This window comes from Arachis stenosperma, chromosome 3 (genome assembly GCF_014773155.1).
Source record: "Arachis stenosperma cultivar V10309 chromosome 3, arast.V10309.gnm1.PFL2, whole genome shotgun sequence".
Classification (NCBI taxonomy): Eukaryota; Viridiplantae; Streptophyta; class Magnoliopsida; order Fabales; family Fabaceae; genus Arachis; species Arachis stenosperma.
Genome location: NC_080379.1, coordinates 63,753,530 through 63,759,904, shown reverse-complemented (window position 1 = coordinate 63,759,904; position 6,375 = coordinate 63,753,530). Strand labels below are relative to the sequence as shown.

General features: G+C 40.0%; 1 non-coding gene across 1 annotated transcript; it reads left to right on the top strand.

Annotated features, from left to right (window-relative positions):
- The first annotated feature begins 2,444 nt into the window (after nucleotides 1-2,444).
- On the top strand, nucleotides 2,445-2,548 carry LOC130971467 (small nucleolar RNA R71). Its single transcript, XR_009082685.1, has one exon. It is a non-coding gene; the product is annotated as a small nucleolar RNA R71 (small nucleolar RNA).
- The last annotated feature ends 3,827 nt before the right edge of the window (nucleotides 2,549-6,375 follow it).

The following is a 6,375-nucleotide window of genomic DNA, read 5'->3' as shown; positions in this document are numbered from 1 at the left end:
ATTTTCCTTTGGACTGTCTTGGAGGTGTTCTGTTTGTGTGTCCACTTCCTCCACACTCATCTCATCACTTGTGGTGATCATCTTGCATTTTTTCCACCTTACTTTCTTTGTTTCTCCTCTTGGGTTCTTCTCTGTGTCACTTGAAAAACCATCAGTGGGTTTGGGAAATTGTTGAGATAGATACTGGTGCACGAAATTGCAATCACACTTTTGCAATCCCGCACAACTAACCAGCAAGTGCACTGGGTCGTCCAAGTAATACCTTACGTGAGTAAGGGTCGATCCCACGGAGATTGTCGGCTTGAAGCAAGCTATGGTTATCTTGTAACTCTTAGTCAGGATATCAATAATTATCAGGGTTGATTGTAAAAAGCAAAAGAACATGAAATAAGTACTTGTTTTGCAGTAATGGGGAACAGGTTGAGGTTTTGGAGATGCTCTGTCTTCTGAACCTCTGCTTTCCTACTGTCTTCTTCTTCAAACACGCAAGGCTCCTTCCATGGCAAGCTGTATGTAGGGTTTCACCGTTGTCAATGGCTACCTCCCATCCTCTCAGTGAAAATGTTCAACGCGCTCTGTCACAGCACGGCTAATCATCTGTCGGTTCTCAATCGGGTTGGAATAGAATCCAGTGATTCTTTTGCGTCTGTCACTAACGCCCAGTCCTCAAGAGTTTGAAGCTCGTCACAGTCATTCAATCCTTGAATCCTACTCAGAATACCACAGACAAGGTTTAGACCTTTCGGATTCTCTTGAATGCCGCCGTCAATTCTAGCTTATACCACGAAGATTCTGATTAAGGAATCCAAGAGATATCTACTCAATCTAAGGTAGAACGGAGGTGGTTGTCAGGCACATGTTCATAGTTGAGAATGATGATGAGTGTCATGGATCATCTCATTCATCAGATTTAGGAACAAGTGATATCTTAGAATGGAAGCAAGCATGATTGAACGAAAAATAGTAGTAATTGCATTAATCCATCAAGACACAGCAGAGCTCCTCACCCCCAACCATGGGGTTTAGAGACTCATGCCGTAGAAGATACAATGAGAAACATGTAAAGTGTCATGAGGTCCAGATACAATGTCAAAAGATCCTATTAATAGTGAACTAGTAACCTAGGGTATACAGAAATGAGTAAATGACGTAAAAATCCACTTCCGGGGTCCACTTGGTGTGTGCTTGGGCTGAGCATTGAAGCTTTCATGTGTAGAGACTTTTTTTGGAGTTAAACGCCAGCTTTTATGCCAGTTTGAGCGTTTAACTCCAATTTTTGTGCCAGTTCCGGAACGCCGAGAATTCTGAAGCTGATTTGTAACGCCGGTTTGGGCCATCAAATCTCGGGCAAAGTATGGACTATTATACATTGCTGGAAAGCCCAGGATGTCTACTTTCCAACGCCATTGAGAGCGCGCCACTTGGGCTTCTGTAGCTCCAGAAAATCCATTTTGAGTGAAAGGAGGTCAGAACCCAACAGCATCTGCAGTCCTTTTTAGTCTCAGAATCAGATTTTTGCTCAGGACCCTCAATTTCAGCCAGAAAATACCTGAAATCACAGAAAAACACAAAAACTCATAGTAAAGTCCAGAAAAGTGAATTTTAACTAAAAACTAATAAAAATATAATAAAAACTAACTAAAATATACTAAAAACATACTAAAAACAATGCCAAAAAGCGTATAAATTATCCGCTCATCAGATACCCTACTTGGGACTCCAGCCTCTTGATGGTTTCTCCTTCGTTTTGGATATTGGCTTGCACTTCATCCTTAAACACCTTGTTGTCTTGGACTTCTCTACATATGTCTTCAAGTAGAGTCTCAATTTTGGAAAGTCTATCCTCGGTTAGTGATGGTGGGTTGAGGTTAGGTGGTTGAGAAGGGTGGTTAGGTGGGTGTTGATAGGATCTCTGTGAGGTATGTTGGTGAGTTGCATTGTTGTTGGGATTGTGGTTGTGGCATCTCTGGTCTTGGCCTTGGTCTTGCTGATTTCCCCACCCAAAGTTAGGGTGATTTCTCCATCCAGAATTGTAAGTTTTGGAGTATGGATCATGGATTTGTCTGGGTGAGTTCCCAACATAATCGGCTTGTTCCCAGTCACCTTCTTCTCCTATATTCACTCTTTCTTGAGCTGGTGATGAAGTGATGACTGCTGCAACTTGGTTTTCTTCTACCTTCTTGGTGAGATCTGCTAACTGCTTGGTGATTATCTTATTTTGAGCCAGCAATGCATCCATGTGGTTCAGCACCATTACTCCTCGAGTGTTGCTTCTTTCAGAAGCATAGAAGTAGTCATTCTCAATTACTGTTTCAATGACATCTATGGCTTATTCAATGGTTTTCTTCTTATTTAGAGATCCTCTTGATGAATGGTCTACATCCTTCTTTGACTCATAAGAAAGGTCTTCAAAGAAAATGTGAAGTTGAACCCATTCATTGAACATGTCTGGTGGGCATCTTCTTGTTAAGTCCTTGAACCTCTCCCATGCCTCATAGAGAGTCTCACCATCTTGTTGCCTGAAAGTTTGCACCTCAGCTCTCAGCCTGTTAATTCTTTGAGGAGGGTAGAATCTTGCCAAAAATTTGTTCACCACATCTTCCCAATTTGTTAAGCTCTCCTTCAGAAAGGACTCTAGCCACTTGGATGCTTTGTCCCTGAGTGAAAAAGGGAACAAAAGTAGCCTATAGACATCTAGATGGACTCCATTAGACTTCACAGTGTCACATATTCTCAGGAAGGTGGTTAGATGTTGATTGGGGTCTTCCTGGGCACTTCCTCCAAATGAGCAGTTGTTCTGAACAAGAGTGATGAGCTGTGGTTTTAATTCAAAGTTGTTGGCATGTATGGTGGGCTTTTAGATGCTACTTCCACAGTTTCCTGGATTTGGATTGATGTAAGAGACTAGAACTCTCCTCTCTTGCCCGACATGATTTGCAGGGCCTTCTCTGGCATGGTTGTGAGCTTCTCCTTCGTGGTTGTTTTCCATGTTCTCCTCCATGTTTGTTTCAAAATATTCTTCCTCTTCCTTAGCACCAACAATTCCTTTCCCTCTTGCTTCCCTCATTAATCTCTAGAGGGTCCTCTCAGGTTCTGAATCGAAGGAAGTTGAAGCTCCACTTCTTCTCCCTGTCATACAACTAACAGAGCACACAGCAAGAGATAAATAAAGTAATTATTCTTGTTAGAGTGATTGTTAGTATGAGTGGTGCAATTTATCAAACAGTTAGTGGGTTAGTGAGCAGAATTGTAAGTAAATTCAAAGAAAAAGAAAATAACGAGGGGATAGGGGGTGAGGAAGAAACTAAATAAACTGAAGGCAAATGACTAGATAAAATAAACAACAAAAGAAAAAATGCTCAATCTAGTGAACTTCCAACTTAATCATTGTTGATACAAAATCAATCCCCGGCAATGGCGCCATAAACTTGATGCACAAAAACTTGTCTCTCAACAAATTTCCCTTCGGCAAGTATACCGAATTGTCGTCAAGTAAAAACTCACAATAGAGTGAGGTTGAATCCCATAGAGATTGATTGGTCAAGCAACTTTAATTGGAAGAATATACTAGTTGAGCTAAACTGAGTGTAGTTGATGTTGCAGGAAATTAAATGGCGGGAAAGTAAATTGCAGAAAATAAAGTGCAGAATCTTAAATGGGGAATCGGGGAGATGAACATGGAAATAAATGGCAGAAAGTAAAGAGAATGGGTAAGATCAGAGATAGAGAATTCATTGGGCTTAGGAGATGTTGTATTCTTCGGATCAAATTCATTTTCATCTCTTCCTCAATAAAAGTATCTATTGATCTCCTTGGCAATCTTAAGTGATTAGATTCCAATTCCTTGGCAACCCAATCTCTCTAAGCTTGAACAATTGCCCAATTTCTTGATTTAATTGCTCATGGGAAGAGATGAAGTATTGTCACTGATTATACCACATGTATTTCCAAATCAAAGTGTTGGGAGGATTACATGTCACTATATATGCCCAGACCTCAATTTGGTCCAACATGAGAAAGCATTTCTAGCATGATCTCCTCATCCTTTTTCCAAGGCTCAGAGGAGATCCAATTATGCAGAGTTTTTTTTCCAAGACAACTAACCAATTGAATTAAGATCGAAAGCTTTCTAGTAAATCAAGAGAAGAGAAGGAAGAAGAAGAATGAAAACTATAATTGATCCATCAAATTACAATAGAGCTCCCTAACCCAATGAAAGGGGTTTAGTTGTTCATAGCTCTGGAAATGGAAAATGACAGAAAAGAATACATGCTTAGCTAGAAAATGCAGAAAAGTAAATATACAGAGGGTAGTTCTCCAAAGTGCCAAGCTTTTTTATAGTTCAAAACTAGTCCTATATATATTACTCTTCTTGATCTTCCAGTGAGTTCTTCAAGTCTTGGATGTGGGCCTTAGATCTTGAGTTGAAGCAGTTACACTCTTTAGTGGGCTCAGCTTGCAGAAAAGTGTGAGTTAGGCATGGGCGTTAGTGATGTTAATGTTAAGTAAAAATGTGGGTTCGAGAACGTTAGTGGCAATCACCTTTTTCACTAACGTTCCAATCCCAAAATAGTCCACGTTAACTTCAACGTTAGTGGCACTGTTGCCGTATGATCCTTCGCAAGCGTTATTGGGAATCACTTTTTCCAATAACGTTGCCTTATGCCCCTCTTTCCCTACGTTAGAGTTCATGTTAGTATAACTAACGTGACTCTTAACGTGGGCATGCCTAGCTTCGAGAGCATTAGTGACACTTACCTTTGTCACTAACGCTCCAAACGTCCCTCCTCCCCACGTTAGAGTTCACGTTAACTAGGTTAACGTGGCCTCTAACGTGGTAGTGAATGCCATCTCCAACGTTAGTGACAAAGGTGAGTGTCACTAACGTTGGCTCATCAATCTTAGCTCCACGTTAACTTTCACGTTAGTGGTTTTAACGTGACCACTAACGTGGGCAATGTTGGCTTGATCCAACATTAGTGACAAAGGTTAGTGTCACTAACGTTGGCATTGTCTTCCATTCTACGTTAGAGTTCACGTTAACTAAGTTAACGTGACTCTCAACGTGGCCAATTGCCAACTTTTGGAGCGTTAGTGGTGTTCACGTTTACCACTAACACTGGAGCTCCCTCTATCCCTACATTAACTACCACATTAATGTAGTTAACATGGCAATTAACGTGGGCTTATGATGGCTTCGCAGGCGTTATTGTCGACCACCTTTCTCATTAACGTTGCAAGCTCATTCCCATTCCACGTTAGTGGTCACGTTAATTAGATTAATGTGGCTACTAACTGGTTCTTCCTTGATTCCTTTGTCCTGAAATCAAGCAAATAAAGTGCATCAAAGCTCTTGCCCAGGTCATGAGATTATGCATCATCAAATTGTCATTCAATCCTTGCAAAATCCTCATGAATTCATGTAAAATTCATAATAGTTGCTTGAATCAAGGTGTAAGTGTATTTTCATCCAAAACTTGTCTTATTTACTAAGAAAATGCATGAAACTACCCTAGAACAATAAAGAAAAGGTCAGTGAAACAGGTCTAGTTGCCCTGGCATCAGTGACTTCGGAGCGGTTGCTGGTAGGTAGTATGGAATGCCTAATAAAATCTAGCCAACCTCTAGCAATTGGTTTGAGATCCCCTCTCTTGAGTTGATTTGGAACACCTTTTGTGCTGGTTGTCCACTTGGTTCTAGGGATGCATATATCCTCTAGAATTTGGTCCACACACTTATCATCACATACCATTCTCCTATTAAAAGATTCTGGATCATTTTGTAGTTGAGGTAGCTTGAAGACCTCTCTTATTTTGTCAAGGTGGAAGTGAATCATCTTTTTTCAGATCAAATTTTACTTCCGAGATCACTGACCTTAGACCCATTATTTTGTGGTAATGGTCCGAATGTTCCTTGGTTAAGAACATCTCTTGATTCCAAAGTGGTCTTGGATTATTCTCTTTTTTGCCTCTTGAAGTGGTTTGTTTTCCCTTAGGAGCCATGATCTTAGTGAGTCTTAGCTTAGTGATCATGCAAAACACACCAAACTTAGAGGTTTGCTTGTCCTCAAGCAAAAGAAAGGAAAGGAGAGGAGAAGGAGGAGAGCCAAATTCGAATTGTGGAGGAGAGGGGGTGGGCTAATGTGAATTTAAAAGGGAGGGGGTGGGTTCAAAAAACTTTTGAAAAAGATATGATAGAAGATATGATTTATAAAAAGATAATTATGATATGCAAAAGATGTAATTTTTAAAATAAGATAAGAGAGTGTTTTGAAAAAGATAAATCTAAATTTGAAAATATATTAAAAAGATATATGAATTTTGAAAAAGATTTGAAGAGAAATTAAAAAGATATATGCATTTTGAAAAAGATTTG